At 34.5% G+C, this 24,205-nt stretch overlaps 28 non-coding genes across 28 annotated transcripts; all 28 read right to left on the bottom strand.

Moving 5' to 3' along the window:
* Positions 1-1,040: 1,040 nt before the first annotated feature.
* Positions 1,041-1,113, bottom strand: TRNAK-UUU (transfer RNA lysine (anticodon UUU)). The gene has a single exon. It is a non-coding gene; the product is annotated as a tRNA-Lys (tRNA).
* A 578-nt stretch (positions 1,114-1,691) lies between these two features.
* Positions 1,692-1,764, bottom strand: TRNAK-UUU (transfer RNA lysine (anticodon UUU)). The gene has a single exon. It is a non-coding gene; the product is annotated as a tRNA-Lys (tRNA).
* A 578-nt stretch (positions 1,765-2,342) lies between these two features.
* Positions 2,343-2,415, bottom strand: TRNAK-UUU (transfer RNA lysine (anticodon UUU)). The gene has a single exon. It is a non-coding gene; the product is annotated as a tRNA-Lys (tRNA).
* A 579-nt stretch (positions 2,416-2,994) lies between these two features.
* Positions 2,995-3,067, bottom strand: TRNAK-UUU (transfer RNA lysine (anticodon UUU)). Its single transcript has one exon. It is a non-coding gene; the product is annotated as a tRNA-Lys (tRNA).
* Positions 3,068-3,645: 578 nt separating this feature from the next.
* TRNAK-UUU (transfer RNA lysine (anticodon UUU)) lies at positions 3,646-3,718 on the bottom strand. The gene has a single exon. It is a non-coding gene; the product is annotated as a tRNA-Lys (tRNA).
* Positions 3,719-4,948: 1,230 nt separating this feature from the next.
* Positions 4,949-5,021, bottom strand: TRNAK-UUU (transfer RNA lysine (anticodon UUU)). The gene has a single exon. It is a non-coding gene; the product is annotated as a tRNA-Lys (tRNA).
* A 581-nt stretch (positions 5,022-5,602) lies between these two features.
* Positions 5,603-5,675, bottom strand: TRNAK-UUU (transfer RNA lysine (anticodon UUU)). The gene has a single exon. It is a non-coding gene; the product is annotated as a tRNA-Lys (tRNA).
* A 578-nt stretch (positions 5,676-6,253) lies between these two features.
* TRNAK-UUU (transfer RNA lysine (anticodon UUU)) lies at positions 6,254-6,326 on the bottom strand. Its single transcript has one exon. It is a non-coding gene; the product is annotated as a tRNA-Lys (tRNA).
* Positions 6,327-6,904: 578 nt separating this feature from the next.
* On the bottom strand, positions 6,905-6,977 carry TRNAK-UUU (transfer RNA lysine (anticodon UUU)). The gene has a single exon. It is a non-coding gene; the product is annotated as a tRNA-Lys (tRNA).
* A 1,230-nt stretch (positions 6,978-8,207) lies between these two features.
* Positions 8,208-8,280, bottom strand: TRNAK-UUU (transfer RNA lysine (anticodon UUU)). Its single transcript has one exon. It is a non-coding gene; the product is annotated as a tRNA-Lys (tRNA).
* A 578-nt stretch (positions 8,281-8,858) lies between these two features.
* TRNAK-UUU (transfer RNA lysine (anticodon UUU)) lies at positions 8,859-8,931 on the bottom strand. The gene has a single exon. It is a non-coding gene; the product is annotated as a tRNA-Lys (tRNA).
* A 579-nt stretch (positions 8,932-9,510) lies between these two features.
* Positions 9,511-9,583, bottom strand: TRNAK-UUU (transfer RNA lysine (anticodon UUU)). Its single transcript has one exon. It is a non-coding gene; the product is annotated as a tRNA-Lys (tRNA).
* Positions 9,584-10,163: 580 nt separating this feature from the next.
* TRNAK-UUU (transfer RNA lysine (anticodon UUU)) lies at positions 10,164-10,236 on the bottom strand. The gene has a single exon. It is a non-coding gene; the product is annotated as a tRNA-Lys (tRNA).
* Positions 10,237-11,466: 1,230 nt separating this feature from the next.
* On the bottom strand, positions 11,467-11,539 carry TRNAK-UUU (transfer RNA lysine (anticodon UUU)). Its single transcript has one exon. It is a non-coding gene; the product is annotated as a tRNA-Lys (tRNA).
* A 579-nt stretch (positions 11,540-12,118) lies between these two features.
* Positions 12,119-12,191, bottom strand: TRNAK-UUU (transfer RNA lysine (anticodon UUU)). Its single transcript has one exon. It is a non-coding gene; the product is annotated as a tRNA-Lys (tRNA).
* A 579-nt stretch (positions 12,192-12,770) lies between these two features.
* Positions 12,771-12,843, bottom strand: TRNAK-UUU (transfer RNA lysine (anticodon UUU)). The gene has a single exon. It is a non-coding gene; the product is annotated as a tRNA-Lys (tRNA).
* A 579-nt stretch (positions 12,844-13,422) lies between these two features.
* On the bottom strand, positions 13,423-13,495 carry TRNAK-UUU (transfer RNA lysine (anticodon UUU)). The gene has a single exon. It is a non-coding gene; the product is annotated as a tRNA-Lys (tRNA).
* A 1,231-nt stretch (positions 13,496-14,726) lies between these two features.
* Positions 14,727-14,799, bottom strand: TRNAK-UUU (transfer RNA lysine (anticodon UUU)). The gene has a single exon. It is a non-coding gene; the product is annotated as a tRNA-Lys (tRNA).
* Positions 14,800-16,030: 1,231 nt separating this feature from the next.
* On the bottom strand, positions 16,031-16,103 carry TRNAK-UUU (transfer RNA lysine (anticodon UUU)). Its single transcript has one exon. It is a non-coding gene; the product is annotated as a tRNA-Lys (tRNA).
* A 579-nt stretch (positions 16,104-16,682) lies between these two features.
* Positions 16,683-16,755, bottom strand: TRNAK-UUU (transfer RNA lysine (anticodon UUU)). Its single transcript has one exon. It is a non-coding gene; the product is annotated as a tRNA-Lys (tRNA).
* A 2,001-nt stretch (positions 16,756-18,756) lies between these two features.
* On the bottom strand, positions 18,757-18,829 carry TRNAK-UUU (transfer RNA lysine (anticodon UUU)). The gene has a single exon. It is a non-coding gene; the product is annotated as a tRNA-Lys (tRNA).
* Positions 18,830-19,407: 578 nt separating this feature from the next.
* On the bottom strand, positions 19,408-19,480 carry TRNAK-UUU (transfer RNA lysine (anticodon UUU)). The gene has a single exon. It is a non-coding gene; the product is annotated as a tRNA-Lys (tRNA).
* A 578-nt stretch (positions 19,481-20,058) lies between these two features.
* On the bottom strand, positions 20,059-20,131 carry TRNAK-UUU (transfer RNA lysine (anticodon UUU)). The gene has a single exon. It is a non-coding gene; the product is annotated as a tRNA-Lys (tRNA).
* Positions 20,132-20,710: 579 nt separating this feature from the next.
* TRNAK-UUU (transfer RNA lysine (anticodon UUU)) lies at positions 20,711-20,783 on the bottom strand. The gene has a single exon. It is a non-coding gene; the product is annotated as a tRNA-Lys (tRNA).
* A 578-nt stretch (positions 20,784-21,361) lies between these two features.
* TRNAK-UUU (transfer RNA lysine (anticodon UUU)) lies at positions 21,362-21,434 on the bottom strand. Its single transcript has one exon. It is a non-coding gene; the product is annotated as a tRNA-Lys (tRNA).
* A 1,230-nt stretch (positions 21,435-22,664) lies between these two features.
* On the bottom strand, positions 22,665-22,737 carry TRNAK-UUU (transfer RNA lysine (anticodon UUU)). The gene has a single exon. It is a non-coding gene; the product is annotated as a tRNA-Lys (tRNA).
* A 581-nt stretch (positions 22,738-23,318) lies between these two features.
* TRNAK-UUU (transfer RNA lysine (anticodon UUU)) lies at positions 23,319-23,391 on the bottom strand. The gene has a single exon. It is a non-coding gene; the product is annotated as a tRNA-Lys (tRNA).
* A 578-nt stretch (positions 23,392-23,969) lies between these two features.
* Positions 23,970-24,042, bottom strand: TRNAK-UUU (transfer RNA lysine (anticodon UUU)). Its single transcript has one exon. It is a non-coding gene; the product is annotated as a tRNA-Lys (tRNA).
* Between the last annotated feature and the right edge of the window lie 163 nt (positions 24,043-24,205).

Genomic DNA, 24,205 nt, shown 5'->3' with positions numbered 1-24,205 from the left:
CGTTAAGTATCACCTTACTTCAATAATCACATTCAATTATTTTTGTCAAAGAGGTTTGATTTATTACTTGTCTAATTTAATCACTGTGTGCCTATCAAAGAAGGATGGATTTGAGTTCCTGATGAAATAAAGTCTTTAGAACTGACATGTAGCGATACTACTTTGTAATGACTATATTACTAGATGCCAATAATGTGTGCCTATTGAAGAGTGATAAAGTCCATTCTTAATATTCTACAGAATCTCTCCAATCTATACACCTTCCCATTGAATAATGAACATAATCAGCATCAACAATTAAAAGATGGCTGCCTGCAGGAATGGATAATTTTAAACTCTGCAAAATTGTCCATTTCACAAACAAAAACACCATTGTTTAAAAGACACTCGCAAGAACAGGGACTTGAACCCTGGACCCTCAGATTAAAAGTCTGATGCTCTACCGACTGAGCTATCCAGGCTCTGAGTGCTGAAGTTGCCATATTGGAAACTGCTCGAAATATATAAAACATGACAATTTGCTGTGCAATTACAAAAAATGTGGAAAAATATATATGTTACTGCAATCATGAACTGAAAGACTTGGCTTGTAGGGTCTCTTGATGAAATATATTTTAGTTTCCTCTGTGTTTAAGTTGTAAATCCTTAGATGCTTTAAGTATCACCTCACTTCAATAATCACATTCAATTATTTTTGTCAAAGAGGTTTGATTTATTACTTGTCTAATTTAATCACTGTGTGCCTGTCAAAGAAGGATGGATTTGAGTTCCTGATGAAACAAAGTCTTTAGAACTGACATGTAGTGATACTACTTTGTGATGATTATATTACTAGATGCCAATAATGTGTGCCTATTGAAGAGTGATAAAGTCCATTCTTAATATTCTAAAGAATCTCTCCAATCTATACACCTTCCCATTGAATAATGAACATAATCAGCATCAACAATTAAAAGATGGCTGCCTGCAGGAATGGATAATTTTAAACTCTGCAAAATTGTCCACTTCACAAACAAAAACACCATTGTTTAAAAGACACTCGCCTGAACAGGGACTTGAACCCTGGACCCTCAGATTAAAAGTCTGATGCTCTACCGACTGAGCTATCCAGGCTCTGAGCACTGATGTTGCCATATTGGAAACTGCTCAAATATATAAAACATGACAATTTGCTGTGCAATTACAAAAAATGTGGAAAAATATATGTGTTACTGCTATCATAAACTAAAAGACTTGGCTTGTATGGTCTCTTGATGAAATATATTTTAGTTTCCTCTGTGTTTAAGATGTAAATCCTTAGATTCGTTAAGTATCACCTTACTTCAATAATCACATTCAATTATTTTTGTCAAAGAGGTTTGATTTATTACTTGTCTAATTTAATCACTGTGTGCCTATCAAAGAAAGATGGATTTGAGTTCCTGATGAAATAAAGTCTTTAGAACTGACATGTAGCGATACTACTTTGTGATGATTATATTACTAGATGCCAATAATGTGTACCTATTGAAGAGTGATAAAGTCCATTCGTAATATTCTACAGAATCTTTCCAATCTATTCACCTTCCCATTGAATAATGAACATAATCAGCATCAACAATTAAAAGATGGCTGCCTGCAGGAATGGATAATTTTAAACTCTGCAAAATTGTCCACTTCACAAACAAAAACACCATTTTTTAAAAGACACTTGCCTGAACAGGGACTTGAACCCTGGACCCTCAGATTAAAAGTCTGATGCTCTACCGACTGAGCTATCCAGGCTCTGAGCGCTGAAGTTGTCATATTGGAAACTGCTCAAATATATAAAACATGACAATTTGCTGTGCAATTACAAAAAATGTGGAAAAATATATGTGTTACTGCAATCATGAACTGAAAGACTTGGCTTGTAGGGTCTCTTGATGAAATATATTTTAGTTTCCTCTGTGTTTAAGATGTAAATCCTTAGATTCGTTAAGTATCACCTAACTTCAATAATCACATTCAATTCTTTTTGTCAAAGAGGTTTGATTTATTACTTGTCTAATTTAATCACTGTGTGCCTATCAAAGAAGGATGGATTTGAGTTCCTGATGAAATAAAGTCTTTAGAACTGACATGTAGCGATACTACTTTGTGATGATTATATTACTAGATGCCAATAATGTGTGCCTATTGAAGAGTGATAAAGTCCATTCTTAATATTCTACAGAATCTTTCCAATCTATACACCTTCCCATTGAATAATGAACATAATCAGCATCAACAATTAAAAGATGGCTGCCTGCAGGAATGGATGATTTTAAACTCTGCAAAATTGTCCATTTCACAAACAAAAACACCATTGTTTAAAAGACACTCGCCTGAACAGGGACTTGAACCCTGGACCCTCAGATTAAAAGTCTGATGCTCTACCAACTGAGCTATCCAGGCTCTGAGTGCTGAAGTTGCCATATTGGAAAATGCTTGAAATATATAAAACATGACAATTTGCTGTGCAATTACAAAAAATGTGGAAAAATATATGTGTTACTGCAATCATGAACTGAAAGACTTGGCTTGTAGGGTCTCTTGATGAAATCTATTTTAGTTTCCTCTGTGTTTAAGTTGTAAATCCTTAGATGCTTTAAGTATCACCTCACTTCAATAATCACATTCAATTATTTTTGTCAAAGAGGTTTGATTTATTACTTGTCTAATTTAATCACTGTGTGCCTATCAAAGAAGGATGGATTTGAGTTCCTGATGAAACAAAGTCTTTAGAACTGACATGTAGTGATACTACTTTGTGATGACTATATTACTAGATGCCAATAATGTGTGCCTATTGAAGAGTGATAAAGTCCATTCTTAATATTCTAAAGAATCTCTCCAATCTATACACCTTCCCATTGAATAATGAACATAATCAGCATCAACAATTAAAAGATGGCTGCCTGCAGGAATGGATGATTTTAAACTCTGCAAAATTGTCCACTTCACAAACAAAAACACCATTGTTTAAAAGACACTCGCCTGAACAGGGACTTGAACCCTGGACCCTCAGATTAAAAGTCTGATGCTCTACCGACTGAGCTATCCAGGCTCTGAGCGCTGAAGTTGCTATATTGGAAACTGCTCAAATATATAAAACATGACAATTTGCTGTGCAATTACAAAAAATGTGGAAAAATATATGTGTTACTGCAATCATGAACTGAAAGACTTGGCTTGTAGGGTCTCTTGATGAAATATATTTTAGTTTCCTCTGTGTTTAAGATGTAAATCCTTAGATTCGTTAAGTATCACCTTACTTCAATAATCACATTCAATTATTTTTGTCAAAGAGGTTTGATTTATTACTTGTCTAATTTAATCACTGTGTACCTATCAAAGAAGGATGGATTTGAGTTCCTGATGAAACAAAGTCTTTAGAACTGACATGTAGTGATACTACTTTGTGATGACTGTATTACTAGATGCCAATAATGTGTGCCTATTGAAGAGTGATAAAGTCCATTCTTAATATTCTAAAGAATCTCTCCAATCTATACACCTTCCCATTGAATAATGAACATAATCAGCATCAACAATTAAAAGATGGCTGCCTGCAGGAATGGATAATTTTAAACTCTGCAAAATTGTCCACTTCACAAACAAAAACACCATTGTTTAAAAGACACTCGCCTGAACAGGGACTTGAACCCTGGACCCTCAGATTAAAAGTCTGATGCTCTACCGACTGAGCTATCCAGGTTCTGAGCGCTGAAGTTGCCATATTGGAAACTGCTCAAATATATAAAACATGACAATTTGCTGTGCAATTACAAAAAATGTGGAAAAATATATGTGTTACTGCAATCATGAACTAAAAGACTTGGCTTGTAGGGTCTCTTGATGAAATATATTTTAGTTTCCTCTGTGTTTAAGATGTAAATCCTTAGATTCGTTAAGTATCACCTTACTTCAATAATCACATTCAATTATTTTTGTCAAAGAGGTTTGATTTATTACTTGTCTAATTTAATCACTGTGTGCCTATCAAAGAAGGATGGATTTGAGTTCCTGATGAAATAAAGTCTTTAGAACTGACATGTAGCGATACTACTTTGTGATGATTATATTACTAGATGCCAATAATGTGTGCCTATTGAAGAGTGATAAAGTCCATTCTTAATATTCTACAGAATCTTTCCAATCTATACACCTTCCCATTGAATAATGAACATAATCAGCATCAACAATTAAAATATGGCTGCCTGCAGGAATGGATAATTTTAAACTCTGCAAAATTGTCCATTTCACAAACAAAAACACCATTGTTTAAAAGACACTCGCAAAAACAGGGACTTGAACCCTGGACCCTCAGATTAAAAGTCTGATGCTCTACCGACTGAGCTATCCAGGCTCTGAGTGCTGATGTTGCCATACTGGAAACTGCTTGAAATATATAAAACATGACAATTTGCTGTGCAATTACAAAAAATGTGGAAAAATATATGTGTTACTGCAATCATGAACTGAAAGACTTGGCTTGTAGGGTCTCTTGATGAAATATATTTTAGTTTCCTCTGTGTTTAAGTTGTAAATCCTTAGATGCTTTAAGTATCACCTCACTTCAATAATCACATTCAATTATTTTTGTCAAAGAGGTTTGATTTATTACTTGTCTAATTTAATCACTGTGTGCCTATCAAAGAAGGATGGATTTGAGTTCCTGATGAAACAAAGTCTTTAGAACTGACATGTAGTGATACTACTTTGTGATATTTATATTACTAGATGCCAATAATGTGTGCCTATTGAAGAGTGATAAAGTCCATTCTTAATATTCTAAAGAATCTCTCCAATCTATACACCTTCCCATTGAATAATGAACATAATCAGCATCAACAATTAAAAGATGGCTGCCTGCAGGAATGGATGATTTTAAACTCTGCAAAATTGTCCATTTCACAAACAAAAACACCATTGTTTAAAAGACACTCGCCTGAACAGGGACTTGAACCCTGGACCCTCAGATTAAAAGTCTGATGCTCTACCGACTGAGCTATCCAGGCTCTGAGCACTGAAGTTGCCATATTGGAAACTGCTCGAAATATATAAAACATGACAATTTGCTGTGCAATTACAAAAAATGTGGAAAAATATATATGTGTTACTGCAATCATGAACTGAAAGACTTGGCTTGTAGGGTCTCTTGATGAAATATATTTTAGTTTCCTCTGTGTTTAAGTTGTAAATCCTTAGATGCTTTAAGTATCACCTCACTTCAATAATCACATTCAATTATTTTTGTCTAAGAGGTTTGATTTATTACTTGTCTAATTTAATCACTGTGTGCCTATCAAAGAAGGATGGATTTGAGTTCCTGATGAAACAAAGTCTTTAGAACTGACATGTAGTGATACTACTTTGTGATGACTATATTACTAGATGCCAATAATGTGTGCCTATTGAAGAGTGATAAAGTCCATTCTTAATATTCTAAAGAATCTCTCCAATCTATGCACCTTCCCATTGAATAATGAACATAATCAGCATCAACAATTAAAAGATGGCTGCCTGCAGGAATGGATAATTTTAAACTCTGCAAAATTGTCCACTTCACAAACAAAAACACCATTGTTTAAAAGACACTCGCCTGAACAGGGACTTGAACCCTGGACCCTCAGATTAAAAGTCTGATGCTCTACCGACTGAGCTATCCAGGCTCTGAGCACTGAAGTTGTAATATTGGAAACTGCTCAAATATATAAAACATGACAATTTGCTGTGCAATTACAAAAAATGTGGAAAAATATATGTGTTACTGCAATCATGAACTGAAAGACTTGGCTTGTAGGGTCTCTTGATGAAATATATTTTAGTTTCCTCTGTGTTTAAGATGTAAATCCCTAGATTCGTTAAGTATCACCTTACTTCAATAATCACATTCAATTATTTTTGTCAAAGAGGTTTGATTTATTACTTGTCTAATTTAATCACTGTGTGCCTATCAAAGAAGGATGGATTTGAGTTCCTGATGAAATAAAGTCTTTAGAACTGACATGTAGCGATACTACTTTGTAATGACTATATTACTAGATGCCAATAATGTGTGCCTATTGAAGAGTGATAAAGTCCATTCTTAATATTCTAAAGAATCTCTCCAATCTATACACCTTCCCATTGAATAATGAACATAATCAGCATCAACAATTAAAAGATGGCTGCCTGCAGGAATGGATCATTTTAAACTCTGCAAAATTGTCCACTTCACAAACAAAAACACCATTGTTTAAAAGACACTCGCCTGAACAGGGACTTGAACCCTGGACCCTCAGATTAAAAGTCTGATGCTCTACCGACTGAGCTATCCAGGCTCTGAGCACTGAAGTTGTCATATTGGAAACTGCTCAAATATATAAAACATGACAATTTGCTGTGCAATTACAAAAAATGTGGAAAAATATATGTGTTACTGCAATCATGAACTGAAAGACTTGGCTTGTAGGGTCTCTTGATGAAATATATTTTAGTTTCCTCTGTGTTTAAGATGTAAATCCCTAGATTCGTTAAGTATCACCTTACTTCAATAATCACATTCAATTATTTTTGTCAAAGAGGTTTGATTTATTACTTGTCTAATTTAATCACTGTGTGCCTATCAAAGAAGGATGGATTTGAGTTCCTGATGAAATAAAGTCTTTAGAACTGACATGTAGCGATACTACTTTGTAATGACTATATTACTAGATGCCAATAATGTGTGCCTATTGAAGAGTGATAAAGTCCATTCTTAATATTCTAAAGAATCTCTCCAATCTATACACCTTCCCATTGAATAATGAACATAATCAGCATCAACAATTAAAAGATGGCTGCCTGCAGGAATGGATCATTTTAAACTCTGCAAAATTGTCCATTTCACAAACAAAAACACCATTGTTTAAAAGACACTCGCCTGAACAGGGACTTGAACCCTGGACCCTCAGATTAAAAGACTGATGTTCTACCGACTGAGCTATCCAGGCTCTGAGCGCTGAAGTTGCCATATTGGAAACAGCTCAAATATATAAAACATGACAATTTGCTGTGCAATTACAAAAAATGTGGAAAAATATATGTGTTACTGCAATCATGAACTGAAAGACTTGGCTTGTAGGGTCTCTTGATGAAATATATTTTAGTTTCCTCTGTGTTTAAGATGTAAATCCTTAGATTCGTTAAGTATCACCTTACTTCAATAATCACATTCAATTATTTTTGTCAAAGAGGTTTGATTTATTACTTGTCTAATTTAATCACTGTGTGCCTATCAAAGAAGGATGGATTTGAGTTCCTGATGAAATAAAGTCTTTAGAACTGACATGTAGCGATACTACTTTGTGATGATTATATTACTAGATGCCAATAATGTGTGCCTATTGAAGAGTGATAAAGTCCATTCTTAATATTCTACAGAATCTTTCCAATCTATACACCTTCCCATTGAATAATGAACATAATCAGCATCAACAATTAAAAGATGGCTGCCTGCAGGAATGGATAATTTTAAACTCTGCAAAATTGTCCATTTCACAAACAAAAACACCATTGTTTAAAAGACACTCGCAAGAACAGGGACTTGAACCCTGGACCCTCAGATTAAAAGTCTGATGCTCTACCGACTGAGCTATCCAGGCTCTGAGTGCTGAAGTTGCCATATTGGAAACTGCTCGAAATATATAAAACATGACAATTTGCTGTGCAATTACAAAAAATGTGGAAAAATATATGTGTTACTGCAATCATGAACTGAAAGACTTGGCTTGTAGGGTCTCTTGATGAAATATATTTTAGTTTCCTCTGTGTTTAAGTTGTAAATCCTTAGATGCTTTAAGTATCACCTCACTTCAATAATCACATTCAATTATTTTTGTCAAAGAGGTTTGATTTATTACTTGTCTAATTTAATCACTGTGTGCCTGTCAAAGAAGGATGGATTTGAGTTCCTGATGAAACAAAGTCTTTAGAACTGACATGTAGTGATACTACTTTGTGATGATTATATTACTAGATGCCAATAATGTGTGCCTATTGAAGAGTGATAAAGTCCATTCTTAATATTCTAAAGAATCTCTCCAATCTATACACCTTCCCATTGAATAATGAACATAATCAGCATCAACAATGAAAAGATGGCTGCCTGCAGGAATGGATAATTTTAAACTCTGCAAAATTGTCCACTTCACAAACAAAAACACCATTGTTTAAAAGACACTCGCCTGAACAGGGACTTGAACCCTGGACCCTCAGATTAAAAGTCTGATGCTCTACCGACTGAGCTATCCAGGCTCTGAGCGCTGATGTTGCCATATTGGAAACTGCTCAAATATATAAAACATGACAATTTGCTGTGCAATTACAAAAAATGTGGAAAAATATATGTGTTACTGCTATCATAAACTAAAAGACTTGGCTTGTATGGTCTCTTGATGAAATATATTTTAGTTTCCTCTGTGTTTAAGATGTAAATCCTTAGATTTGTTAAGTATCACCTAACTTCAATAATCACATTCAATTCTTTTTGTCAAAGAGGTTTGATTTATTACTTGTCTAATTTAATCACTGTGTGCCTATCAAAGAAGGATGGATTTGAGTTCCTGATGAAATAAAGTCTTTAGAACTGACATGTAGCGATACTACTGTGTGATGATTATATTACTAGATGCCAATAATGTGTGTCTATTGAAGAGTGATAAAGTCCATTTTTAATATTCTACAGAATCTTTCCCATCTATACACCTTCCCATTGAATAATGAACATAATCAGCATCAACAATTAAAAGATGGCTGCCTGCAGGAATGGATGATTTTAAACTCTGCAAAATTGTCCATTTCACAAACAAAAACAACATTGTCTAAAAGACACTCGCCTGAACAGGGACTTGAACCCTGGACCCTCAGATTAAAAGTCTGATGCTCTACCGACTGAGCTATCCAGGCTCTGAGCGCTGAAGTTGCCATATTGGAAAATGCTCGAAATATATAAAACATGAAAATTTGCTGTGCAATTACAAAAAATGTGGAAAAATATATGTGTTACTGCAATCATGAACTGAAAGACTTGGCTTGTAGGGTCTCTTGATGAAATATATTTTAGTTTCCTCTGTGTTTAAGATGTAAATCCTTAGATTCGTTAAGTATCACCTTACTTCAATAATCACATTCAATTATTTTTGTCAAAGAGGTTTGATTTATTACTTGTCTAATTTAATCACTGTGTACCTATCAAAGAAGGATGGATTTGAGTTCCTGATGAAACAAAGTCTTTAGAACTGACATGTAGTGATACTACTTTGTGATGACTATATTACTAGATGCCAATAATGTGTGCCTATTGAAGAGTGATAAAGTCCATTCTTAATATTCTAAAGAATCTCTCCAATCTATACACCTTCCCATTGAATAATGAACATAATCAGCATCAACAATTAAAAGATGGCTGCCTGCAGGAATGGATAATTTTAAACTCTGCAAAATTGTCCACTTCACAAACAAAAACACCATTGTTTAAAAGACACTCGCCTGAACAGGGACTTGAACCCTGGACCCTCAGATTAAAAGTCTGATGCTCTACCGACTGAGCTATCCAGGTTCTGAGCGCTGAAGTTGCCGTATTGGAAACTGCTCAAATATATAAAACATGACAATTTGCTGTGCAATTACAAAAAATGTGGAAAAATATATGTGTTACTGCAATCATGAACTGAAAGACTTGGCTTGTAGGGTCTCTTGATGAAATATATTTTAGTTTCCTCTGTGTTATTAAAATGTAAATCCTTAGATTCGTTAAGTATCACCTTACTTCAATAATCACATTCAATTATTTTTGTCAAAGAGGTTTGATTTATTACTTGTCTAATTTAATCACTGTGTGCCTATCAAAGAAGGATGGATTTGAGTTCCTGATGAAATAAAGTCTTTAGAACTGACATGTAGCGATACTACTTTGTGATGATTATATTACTAGATGCCAATAATGTGTGCCTATTGAAGAGTGATAAAGTCCATTCTTAATATTCTACAGAATCTTTCCAATCTATACACCTTCCCATTGAATAATGAACATAATCAGCATCAACAATTAAAAGATGGCTGCCTGCAGGAATGGATAATTTTAAATTCTGCAAAATTGTCCACTTCACAAACAAAAACACCATTGTTTAAAAGACACTCGCCTGAACAGGGACTTGAACCCTGGACCCTCAGATTAAAAGTCTGATGCTCTACCGACTGAGCTATCCAGGCTCTGAGCGCTGAAGTTGTCATATTGGAAACTGCTCAAATATATAAAACATGACAATTTGCTGTGCAATTACAAAAAATGTGGAAAAATATATGTGTTACTGCAATCATGAACTGAAAGACTTGGCTTGTAGGGTCTCTTGATGAAATATATTTTAGTTTCCTCTGTGTTTAAGATGTAAATCCTTAGATTTGTTAAGTATCACCTAACTTCAATAATCACATTCAATTCTTTTTGTCAAAGAGGTTTGATTTATTACTTGTCTAATTTAATCACTGTGTGCCTATCAAAGAAGGATGGATTTGAGTTCCTGATGAAATAAAGTCTTTAGAACTGACATGTAGCGATACTACTGTGTGATGATTATATTACTAGATGCCAATAATGTGTGCCTATTGAAGAATGATAAAGTCCATTCTTAATATTCTAAAAAATCTCTCCAATCTATACACCTTCCCATTGAATAATGAACATAATCAGCATCAACAATTAAAAGATGGCTGCCTGCAGGAATGGATAATTTTAAACTCTGCAAAATTGTCCATTTCACAAACAAAAACACCATTGTTTAAAAGACACTCGCAAGAACAGGGACTTGAACCCTGGACCCTCAGATTAAAAGTCTGATGCTCTACTGACTGAGCTATCCAGGCTCTGAGTACTGAAGTTGCCGTATTGGAAACTGCTCGAAATATATAAAACATGACAATTTGCTGTGCAATTACAAAAAATGTGGAAAAATACATGTGTTACTGCAATCATGAACTGAAAGACTTAGCTTGTAGGGTCTCTTGATGAAATATATTTTAGTTTCCTCTGTGTTTAAGTTGTAAATCCTTAGATGCTTTAAGTATCACCTCACTTCAATAATCACATTCAATTATTTTTGTCAAAGAGGTTTGATTTATTACTTGTCTAATTTAATCACTGTGTGCCTATCAAAGAAGGATTGATTTGAGTTCCTGATGAAACAAAGTCTTTAGAACTGACATGTAGTGATACTACTTTGTGATGATTATATTACTAGATGCCAATAATGTGTGCCTATTGAAGAGTGATAAAGTCCATTCTTAATATTCTAAAGAATCTCTCCAATCTATACACCTTCCCATTGAATAATGAACATAATCAGCATCAACAATTAAAAGATGGCTGCCTGCAGGAATGGATGATTTTAAACTCTGCAAAATTGTCCATTTCACAAACAAAAACACCATTGTTTAAAAGACACTCGCCTGAACAGGCACTTGAACCCTGGACCCTCAGATTAAAAGTCTGATGCTCTACCGACTGAGCTATCCAGGCTCTGAGCACTGAAGTTGCCATATTGGAAACTGCTCGAAATATATAAAACATGACAATTTGCTGTGCAATTACAAAAAATGTGGAAAAATATATGTGTTACTGCTATTATGAACTAAAAGACTTGGCTTGTATGGTCTCTTGATGAAATATATTTTAGTTTCCTCTGTGTTTAAGATGTAAATCCTTAGATTCGTTAAGTATCACCTTACTTCAATAATCACATTCAATTATTTTTGTCAAAGAGGTTTGATTTATTACTTGTCTAATTTAATCACTGTGTGCCTATCAAAGAAAGATGGATTTGAGTTCCTGATGAAATAAAGTCTTTAGAACTGACATGTAGCGATACTACTTTGTGATGATTATATTACTAGATGCCAATAATGTGTGCCTATTGAAGAGTGATAAAGTCCATTCTTAATATTCTACAGAATCTTTCCAATCTATTCACCTTCCCATTGAATAATGAACATAATCAGCATCAACAATTAATAGATGGCTGCCTGCAGGAATGGATAATTTTAAACTCTGCAAAATTGTCCATTTCACAAACAAAAACACCATTGTTTAAAAGACACTCGCTTGAACAGGGACTTGAACCCTGGACCCTCAGATTAAAAGTCTGATGCTCTACTGACTGAGCTATCCAGGCTCTGAGTGCTGAAGTTGCCATATTGGAAACTGCTTGAAATATATAAAACATGACAATTTGCTGTGCAAATACAAAAAATGTGGATAAATATATGTGTTACTGCTATCATGAACTGAAAGACTTGGCTTGTAGGGTCTCTTGATGAAATATATTTTAGTTTCCTCTGTGTTTAAGATGTAAATCCTTAGATTCGTTAAGTATCACCTTACTTCAATAATCACATTCAATTATTTTTGTCAAAGAGGTTTGATTTATTACTTGTCTAATTTAATCACTGTGTGCCTATCAAAGAAGGATGGATTTGAGTTCCTGATGAAATAAAGTCTTTAGAACTGACATGTAGCGATACTACTGTGTGATGATTATATTACTAGATGCCAATAATGTGTGCCTATTGAAGAGTGATAAAGTCCATTCTTAATATTCTAAAGAATCTCTCCAATCTATACACCTTCCCATTGAATAATGAACATAATCAGCATCAACAATTAAAAGATGGCTGCCTGCAGGAATGGATGATTTTAAACTCTGCAAAATTGTCCATTTCACAAACAAAAACACCATTGTTTAAAAGACACTCGCCTGAACAGGCACTTGAACCCTGGACCCTCAGATTAAAAGTCTGATGCTCTACCGACTGAGCTATCCAGGCTCTGAGCACTGAAGTTGCCATATTGGAAACTGCTCGAAATATATAAAACATGACAATTTGCTGTGCAATTACAAAAAATGTGGAAAAATATATGTGTTACTGCTATTATGAACTAAAAGACTTGGCTTGTATGGTCTCTTGATGAAATATATTTTAGTTTCCTCTGTGTTTAAGATGTAAATCCTTAGATTCGTTAAGTATCACCTTACTTCAATAATCACATTCAATTATTTTTGTCAAAGAGGTTTGATTTATTACTTGTCTAATTTAATCACTGTGTGCCTATCAAAGAAAGATGGATTTGAGTTCCTGATGAAATAAAGTCTTTAGAACTGACATGTAGCGATACTACTTTGTGATGATTATATTACTAGATGCCAATAATGTGTGCCTATTGAAGAGTGATAAAGTCCATTCTTAATATTCTACAGAATCTTTCCAATCTATTCACCTTCCCATTGAATAATGAACATAATCAGCATCAACAATTAATAGATGGCTGCCTGCAGGAATGGATAATTTTAAACTCTGCAAAATTGTCCATTTCACAAACAAAAACACCATTGTTTAAAAGACACTCGCTTGAACAGGGACTTGAACCCTGGACCCTCAGATTAAAAGTCTGATGCTCTACTGACTGAGCTATCCAGGCTCTGAGTGCTGAAGTTGCCATATTGGAAACTGCTTGAAATATATAAAACATGACAATTTGCTGTGCAAATACAAAAAATGTGGATAAATATATGTGTTACTGCTATCATGAACTGAAAGACTTGGCTTGTAGGGTCTCTTGATGAAATATATTTTAGTTTCCTCTGTGTTTAAGATGTAAATCCTTAGATTCGTTAAGTATCACCTTACTTCAATAATCACATTCAATTATTTTTGTCAAAGAGGTTTGATTTATTACTTGTCTAATTTAATCACTGTGTGCCTATCAAAGAAGGATGGATTTGAGTTCCTGATGAAATAAAGTCTTTAGAACTGACATGTAGCGATACTACTGTGTGATGATTATATTACTAGATGCCAATAATGTGTGCCTATTGAAGAATGATAAAGTCCATTCTTAATATTCTAAAAAATCTCTCCAATCTATACACCTTCCCATTGAATAATGAACATAATCAGCATCAACAATTAAATGATGGCTGCCTGCAGGAATGGATAATTTTAAACTCTGCAAAATTGTCCATTTCACAAACAAAAACACAATTGTTTAAAAGACACTCGCAAGAACAGGGACTTGAACCCTGGACCCTCAGATTAAAAGTCTGATGCTCTACCGACTGAGCTATCCAGGCTCTGAGCACTGAAGTTGCCATATTGGAAACTGCTCGAAATATATAAAACATGACAATTTGCTGTGCAATTACAAAAAATGTGGAAAAATACATGTGTTACTGCAATCATGAACTGAAAGACTTGGCTTGTAGGGTCTCTTGATGAAATATATTTTAGTTTCCTCTGTGTTTAAGTTGTAAATCCTTAGATGCTTTAAGTATCACCTCACTTCAATAATCACATTCAATTATTTTTGTCAAAGAGGTTTGATTTATTACTTGTCTAATTTAATCACTGTGTGCCTATCAAAGAAAGATGGATTTGAGTTCCTGATGAAATAAAGTCTTTAGAACTGACATGTAGCGATACTACTTTGTGATGATTATATTACTAGATGCCAATAATGTGTGCCTATTGAAGAGTGATAAAGTCCATTCTTAATATTCTACAGAATCTTTCCAATCTATTCACCTTCCCATTGAATAATGAACATAATCAGCATCAACAATTAATAGATGGCTGCCTGCAGGAATGGATAATTTTAAACTCTGCAAAATTGTCCATTTCACAAACAAAAACACCATTGTTTAAAAGACACTCGCTTGAACAGGGACTTGAACCCTGGACCCTCAGATTAAAAGTCTGATGCTCTACTGACTGAGCTATCCAGGCTCTGAGTGCTGAAGTTGCCATATTGGAAACTGCTTGAAATATATAAAACATGACAATTTGCTGTGCAAATACAAAAAATGTGGATAAATATATGTGTTACTGCTATCATGAACTGAAAGACTTGGCTTGTAGGGTCTCTTGATGAAATATATTTTAGTTTCCTCTGTGTTTAAGATGTAAATCCTTAGATTCGTTAAGTATCACCTTACTTCAATAATCACATTCAATTATTTTTGTCAAAGAGGTTTGATTTATTACTTGTCTAATTTAATCACTGTGTGCCTATCAAAGAAGGATGGATTTGAGTTCCTGATGAAATAAAGTCTTTAGAACTGACATGTAGCGATACTACTGTGTGATGATTATATTACTAGATGCCAATAATGTGTGCCTATTGAAGAATGATAAAGTCCATTCTTAATATTCTAAAAAATCTCTCCAATCTATACACCTTCCCATTGAATAATGAACATAATCAGCATCAACAATTAAATGATGGCTGCCTGCAGGAATGGATAATTTTAAACTCTGCAAAATTGTCCATTTCACAAACAAAAACACAATTGTTTAAAAGACACTCGCAAGAACAGGGACTTGAACCCTGGACCCTCAGATTAAAAGTCTGATGCTCTACCGACTGAGCTATCCAGGCTCTGAGCACTGAAGTTGCCATATTGGAAACTGCTCGAAATATATAAAACATGACAATTTGCTGTGCAATTACAAAAAATGTGGAAAAATACATGTGTTACTGCAATCATGAACTGAAAGACTTGGCTTGTAGGGTCTCTTGATGAAATATATTTTAGTTTCCTCTGTGTTTAAGTTGTAAATCCTTAGATGCTTTAAGTATCACCTCACTTCAATAATCACATTCAATTATTTTTGTCAAAGAGGTTTGATTTATTACTTGTCTAATTTAATCACTGTGTGCCTATCAAAGAAGGATGGATTTGAGTTCCTGATGAAACAAAGTCTTTAGAACTGACATGTAGTGATACTACTTTGTGATGATTATATTACTAGATGCCAATAATGTGTGCCTATTGAAGAGTGATAAAGTCCATTCTTAATATTCTAAAGAATCTCTCCAATCTATACACCTTCCCATTGAATAATGAACATAATCAGCATCAACAATTAAAAGATGGCTGCCTGCAGGAATGGATGATTTTAAACTCTGCAAAATTGTCCATTTCACAAACAAAAACACCATTGTTTAAAAGACACTCGCCTGAACAGGCACTTGAACCCTGGACCCTCAGATTAAAAGTCTGATGCTCTACCGACTGAGCTATCCAGGCTCTGAGCACTGAAGTTGCCTTATTGGAAACTGCTCGAAATATATAAAACATGACAATTTGCTGTGCAATTACAAAAAATGTGGAAAAATATATGTGTTACTGCTATTATGAACTAAAAGACTTGGCTTGTATGGTCTCTTGATGAAATATATTTTAGTTTCCTCTGTGTTTAAGATGTCAATCCTTAGATTCGTTAAGTATCACCTTACTTCAATAATCACATTCAATTATTTTTGTCAAAGAGGTTTGATTTATTACTTGTCTAATTTAATCACTGTGTGCCTATCAAAGAAAGATGGATTTGAGTTCCTGATGAAATAAAGTCTTTAGAACTGACATGTAGCGATACTACTTTGTGATGATTGTATTACTAGATGCCAATAATGTGTGCCTATTGAAGAGTGATAAAGTCCATTCTTAATATTCTACAGAATCTTTCCAATCTATTCACCTTCCCATTGAATAATGAACATAATCAGCATCAACAATTAATAGATGGCTGCCTGCAGGAATGGATAATTTTAAACTCTGCAAAATTGTCCATTTCACAAACAAAAACACCATTGTTTAAAAGACACTCGCCTGAACAGGGACTTGAACCCTGGACCCTCAGATTAAAAGTCTGATGCTCTACTGACTGAGCTATCCAGGCTCTGAGTGCTGAAGTTGCCATATTGGAAACTGCTTGAAATATATAACACATGACAATTTGCTGTGCAAATACAAACAATGTGGATAAATATATGTGTTACTGCTATCATGAACTGAAAGACTTGGCTTGTAGGGTCTCTTGATGAAATATATTTTAGTTTCCTCTGTGTTTAAGATGTAAATCCTTAGATTCGTTAAGTATCACCTTACTTCAATAATCACATTCAATTATTTTTGTCAAAGAGGTTTGATTTATTACTTGTCTAATTTAATCACTGTGTGCCTATCAAAGAAGGATGGATTTGAGTTCCTGATGAAATAAAGTCTTTAGAACTGACATGTAGCGATACTACTTTGTAATGACTATATTACTAGATGCCAATAATGTGTGCCTATTGAAGAGTGATAAAGTCCATTCTTAATATTCTACAGAATCTCTCCAATCTATACACCTTCCCATTGAATAATGAACATAATCAGCATCAACAATTAAAAGATGGCTGCCTGCAGGAATGGATAATTTTAAACTCTGCAAAATTGTCCATTTCACAAACAAAAACACCATTGTTTAAAAGACACTCGCAAGAACAGGGACTTGAACCCTGGACCCTCAGATTAAAAGTCTGATGCTCTACCGACTGAGCTATCCAGGCTCTGAGTGCTGAAGTTGCCATATTGGAAACTGCTCGAAATATATAAAACATGACAATTTGCTGTGCAATTACAAAAAATGTGGAAAAATATATGTGTTACTGCAATCATGAACTGAAAGACTTGGCTTGTAGGGTCTCTTGATGAAATATATTTTAGTTTCCTCTGTGTTTAAGTTGTAAATCCTTAGATAGTAATGAAAGGAAATGGTTAGCGCGCTGATTGGTTGTAAAGGATGCGGTATGTGGCTGTATTTTGTGTTTTGCCGTGAAAACTGAAAAAATGAAAAAATGATTAATCTGGAAAAAATGATTACTCTGGAAAAAACGGATATGTTAATTTAATCGTATATGGGTTACAGGTTAATATGCCATAGGTCCTAATTGCAACCTCTAAGAGGTGTAATGCTACTCGTCTTTGTTGTTCACCGCTGTCCACACACTACTAACATACTAACATACCTGACACCCAGTCTCAGAGGAGACATAGGCACTCACCACCCCTATGGTAAAGGTGACCCACGTGGTACACCTGACATTTGCCTGAGCTGGAGTCTAACCTGTATACCATCAGGAAGGTATACAGTGCAAAGGGTAGTCTGCAGGACACACCTGACAGCGGTGAACAACAAAGACGAGTAGCATTACACCTCTTAGAGGTTGCAATTAGGACCTATGGCATATTAACCTGTAACCCATATACGATTAAATTAACATATCCGTTTTTTCCAGAGTAATCATTTTTTCCAGATTAATCATTTTTTCATTTTTTCAGTTTTCACGGCAAAACACAAAATACAGCCACATACCGCATCCTTTACAACCAATCAGCGCGCTAACCATTTCCTTTCATTACCAATTAAAGGAGGTAGGACACCTCCAGGTTTAGCAGCACATATTGGTTCATCCCCCCCCCCCCACTGTGAGCGCAGCCTCTACCACTCCTTGAGTAAATCCTTAGATGCTTTAAGTATCACCTCACTTCAATAATCACATTCAATTATTTTTGTCAAAGAGGTTTGATTTATTACTTGTCTAATTTAATCACTGTGTGCCTGTCAAAGAAGGATGGATTTGAGTTCCTGATGAAACAAAGTCTTTAGAACTGACATGTAGTGATACTACTTTGTGATGATTATATTACTAGATGCCAATAATGTGTGCCTATTGAAGAGTGATAAAGTCCATTCTTAATATTCTAAAGAATCTCTCCAATCTATACACCTTCCCATTGAATAATGAACATAATCAGCATCAACAATTAAAAGATGGCTGCCTGCAGGAATGGATAATTTTAAACTCTGCAAAATTGTCCACTTCACAAACAAAAACACCATTGTTTAAAAGACACTCGCCTGAACAGGGACTTGAACCCTGGACCCTCAGATTAAAAGTCTGATGCTCTACCGACTGAGCTATCCAGGCTCTGAGCACTGATGTTGCCATATTGGAAACTGCTCAAATATATAAAACATGACAATTTGCTGTGCAATTACAAAAAATGTGGAAAAATATATGTGTTACTGCTATCATAAACTAAAAGACTTGGCTTGTATGGTCTCTTGATGAAATATATTTTAGTTTCATCTGTGTTTAAGATGTAAATCCTTAGATTCGTTAAGTATCACCTTACTTCAATAATCACATTCAATTATTTTTGTCAAAGAGGTTTGATTTATTACTTGTCTAATTTAATCACTGTGTGCCTATCAAAGAAAGATGGATTTGAGTTCCTGATGAAATAAAGTCTTTAGAACTGACATGTAGCGATACTACTTTGTGATGATTATATTACTAGATGCCAATAATGTGTACCTATTGAAGAGTGATAAAGTCCATTCTTAATATTCTACAGAATCTTTCCAATCTATTCACCTTCCCATTGAATAATGAACATAATCAGCATCAACAATTAAAAGATGGCTGCCTGCAGGAATGGATAATTTTAAACTCTGCAAAATTGTCCACTTCACAAACAAAAACACCATTTTTTAAAAGACACTTGCCTGAACAGGGACTTGAACCCTGGACCCTCAGATTAAAAGTCTGATGCTCTACCGACTGAGCTATCCAGGCTCTGAGCGCTGAAGTTGTCATATTGGAAACTGCTCAAATATATAAAACATGACAATTTGCTGTGCAATTACAAAAAATGTGGAAAAATATATGTGTTACTGCAATCATGAACTGAAAGACTTGGCTTGTAGGGTCTCTTGATGAAATATATTTTAGTTTCCTCTGTGTTTAAGATGTAAATCCTTAGATTCGTTAAGTATCACCTAACTTCAATAATCACATTCAATTCTTTTTGTCAAAGAGGTTTGATTTATTACTTGTCTAATTTAATCACTGTGTGCCTATCAAAGAAGGATGGATTTGAGTTCCTGATGAAATAAAGTCTTTAGAACTGACATGTAGCGATACTACTGTGTGATGATTATATTACTAGATGCCAATAATGTGTGCCTATTGAAGAGTGATAAAGTCCATTCTTAATATTCTACAGAATCTTTCCAATCTATACACCTTCCCATTGAATAATGAACATAATCAGCATCAACAATTAAAAGATGGCTGCCTGCAGGAATGGATGATTTTAAACTCTGCAAAATTGTCCATTTCACAAACAAAAACACCATTGTTTAAAAGACACTCGCCTGAACAGGGACTTGAACCCTGGACCCTCAGATTAAAAGTCTGATGCTCTACCAACTGAGCTATCCAGGCTCTGAGTGCTGAAGTTGCCATATTGGAAAATGCTTGAAATATATAAAACATGACAATTTGCTGTGCAATTACAAAAAATGTGGAAAAATATATGTGTTACTGCAATCATGAACTGAAAGACTTGGCTTGTAGGGTCTCTTGATGAAATCTATTTTAGTTTCCTCTGTGTTTAAGTTGTAAATCCTTAGATGCTTTAAGTATCACCTCACTTCAATAATCACATTCAATTATTTTTGTCAAAGAGGTTTGATTTATTACTTGTCTAATTTAATCACTGTGTGCCTATCAAAGAAGGATGGATTTGAGTTCCTGATGAAACAAAGTCTTTAGAACTGACATGTAGTGATACTACTTTGTGATGACTATATTACTAGATGCCAATAATGTGTGCCTATTGAAGAGTGATAAAGTCCATTCTTAATATTCTAAAGAATCTCTCCAATCTATACACCTTCCCATTGAATAATGAACATAATCAGCATCAACAATTAAAAGATGGCTGCCTGCAGGAATGGATGATTTTAAACTCTGCAAAATTGTCCACTTCACAAACAAAAACACCATTGTTTAAAAGACACTCGCCTGAACAGGGACTTGAACCCTGGACCCTCAGATTAAAAGTCTGATGCTCTACCGACTGAGCTATCCAGGCTCTGAGCGCTGAAGTTGCTATATTGGAAACTGCTCAAATATATAAAACATGACAATTTGCTGTGCAATTACAAAAAATGTGGAAAAATATATGTGTTACTGCAATCATGAACTGAAAGACTTGGCTTGTAGGGTCTCTTGATGAAATATATTTTAGTTTCCTCTGTGTTTAAGATGTAAATCCTTAGATTCGTTAAGTATCACCTTACTTCAATAATCACATTCAATTATTTTTGTCAAAGAGGTTTGATTTATTACTTGTCTAATTTAATCACTGTGTACCTATCAAAGAAGGATGGATTTGAGTTCCTGATGAAACAAAGTCTTTAGAACTGACATGTAGTGATACTACTTTGTGATGACTGTATTACTAGATGCCAATAATGTGTGCCTATTGAAGAGTGATAAAGTCCATTCTTAATATTCTAAAGAATCTCTCCAATCTATACACCTTCCCATTGAATAATGAACATAATCAGCATCAACAATTAAAAGATGGCTGCCTGCAGGAATGGATAATTTTAAACTCTGCAAAATTGTCCACTTCACAAACAAAAACACCATTGTTTAAAAGACACTCGCCTGAACAGGGACTTGAACCCTGGACCCTCAGATTAAAAGTCTGATGCTCTACCGACTGAGCTATCCAGGTTCTGAGCGCTGGAGTTGCCATATTGGAAACTGCTCAAATATATAAAACATGACAATTTGCTGTGCAATTACAAAAAATGTGGAAAAATATATGTGTTACTGCAATCATGAACTAAAAGACTTGGCTTGTAGGGTCTCTTGATGAAATATATTTTAGTTTCCTCTGTGTTTAAGATGTAAATCCTTAGATTCGTTAAGTATCACCTTACTTCAATAATCACATTCAATTATTTTTGTCAAAGAGGTTTGATTTATTACTTGTCTAATTTAATCACTGTGTGCCTATCAAAGAAGGATGGATTTGAGTTCCTGATGAAATAAAGTCTTTAGAACTGACATGTAGTGATACTACTTTGTGATGATTATATTACTAGATGCCAATAATGTGTGCCTATTGAAGAGTGATAAAGTCCATTCTTAATATTCTACAGAATCTTTCCAATCTATACACCTTCCCATTGAATAATGAACATAATCAGCATCAACAATTAAAATATGGCTGCCTGCAGGAATGGATAATTTTAAACTCTGCAAAATTGTCCATTTCACAAACAAAAACACCATTGTTTAAAAGACACTCGCAAAAACAGGGACTTGAACCCTGGACCCTCAGATTAAAAGTCTGATGCTCTACCGACTGAGCTATCCAGGCTCTGAGTGCTGAAGTTGCCATACTGGAAACTGCTCGAAATATATAAAACATGACAATTTGCTGTGCAATTACAAAAAATGTGGAAAAATATATGTGTTACTGCAATCATGAACTGAAAGACTTGGCTTGTAGGGTCTCTTGATGAAATATATTTTAGTTTCCTCTGTGTTTAAGTTGTAAATCCTTAGATGCTTTAAGTATCACCTCACTTCAATAATCACATTCAATTATTTTTGTCAAAGAGGTTTGATTTATTACTTGTCTAATTTAATCACTGTGTGCCTATCAAAGAAGGATGGATTTGAGTTCCTGATGAAACAAAGTCTTTAGAACTGACATGTAGTGATACTACTTTGTGATATTTATATTACTAGATGCCAATAATGTGTGCCTATTGAAGAGTGATAAAGTCCATTCTTAATATTCTAAAGAATCTCTCCAATCTATACACCTTCCCATTGAATAATGAACATAATCAGCATCAACAATTAAAAGATGGCTGCCTGCAGGAATGGATGATTTTAAACTCTGCAAAATTGTCCATTTCACAAACAAAAACACCATTGTTTAAAAGACACTCGCCTGAACAGGGACTTGAACCCTGGACCCTCAGATTAAAAGTCTGATGCTCTACCGACTGAGCTATCCAGGCTCTGAGCACTGAAGTTGCCATATTGGAAACTGCTCGAAATATATAAAACATGACAATTTGCTGTGCAATTACAAAAAATGTGGAAAAATATATATGTGTTACTGCAATCATGAACTGAAAGACTTGGCTTGTAGGGTCTCTTGATGAAATATATTTTAGTTTCCTCTGTGTTTAAGTTGTAAATCCTTAGATGCTTTAAGTATCACCTCACTTCAATAATCACATTCAATTATTTTTGTCTAAGAGGTTTGATTTATTACTTGTCTAATTTAATCACTGTGTGCCTATCAAAGAAGGATGGATTTGAGTTCCTGATGAAACAAAGTCTTTAGAACTGACATGTAGTGATACTACTTTGTGATGACTATATTACTAGATGCCAATAATGTGTGCCTATTGAAGAGTGATAAAGTCCATTCTTAATATTCTAAAGAATCTCTCCAATCTATGCACCTTCCCATTGAATAATGAACATAATCAGCATCAACAATTAAAAGATGGCTGCCTGCAGGAATGGATAATTTTAAACTCTGCAAAATTGTCCACTTCACAAACAAAAACACCATTGTTTAAAAGACACTCGCCTGAACAGGGACTTGAACCCTGGACCCTCAGATTAAAAGTCTGATGCTCTACCGACTGAGCTATCCAGGCTCTGAGCACTGAAGTTGTAATATTGGAAACTGCTCAAATATATAAAACATGACAATTTGCTGTGCAATTACAAAAAATGTGGAAAAATATATGTGTTACTGCAATCATGAACTGAAAGACTTGGCTTGTAGGGTCTCTTGATGAAATATATTTTAGTTTCCTCTGTGTTTAAGATGTAAATCCCTAGATTCGTTAAGTATCACCTTACTTCAATAATCACATTCAATTATTTTTGTCAAAGAGGTTTGATTTATTACTTGTCTAATTTAATCACTGTGTGCCTATCAAAGAAGGATGGATTTGAGTTCCTGATGAAATAAAGTCTTTAGAACTGACATGTAGCGATACTACTTTGTAATGACTATATTACTAGATGCCAATAATGTGTGCCTATTGAAGAGTGATAAAGTCCATTCTTAATATTCTAAAGAATCTCTCCAATCTATACACCTTCCCATTGAATAATGAACATAATCAGCATCAACAATTAAAAGATGGCTGCCTGCAGGAATGGATCATTTTAAACTCTGCAAAATTGTCCATTTCACAAACAAAAACACCATTGTTTAAAAGACACTCGCCTGAACAGGGACTTGAACCCTGGACCCTCAGATTAAAAGACTGATGTTCTACCGACTGAGCTATCCAGGCTCTGAGCGCTGAAGTTGCCATATTGGAAACTGCTCAAATATATAAAACATGACAATTTGCTGTGCAATTACAAAAAATGTGGAAAAATATATGTGTTACTGCTATCATGAACTGAAAGACTTGGCTTGTAGGGTCTCTTGATGAAATATATTTTAGTTTCCTC

The sequence above is a fragment of the Pseudophryne corroboree genome, chromosome 1 (assembly GCF_028390025.1).
Source record: "Pseudophryne corroboree isolate aPseCor3 chromosome 1, aPseCor3.hap2, whole genome shotgun sequence".
Lineage (NCBI taxonomy): Eukaryota > Metazoa > Chordata > Amphibia > Anura > Myobatrachidae > Pseudophryne > Pseudophryne corroboree.
This window is presented reverse-complemented; position numbering and strand designations above follow the sequence as displayed.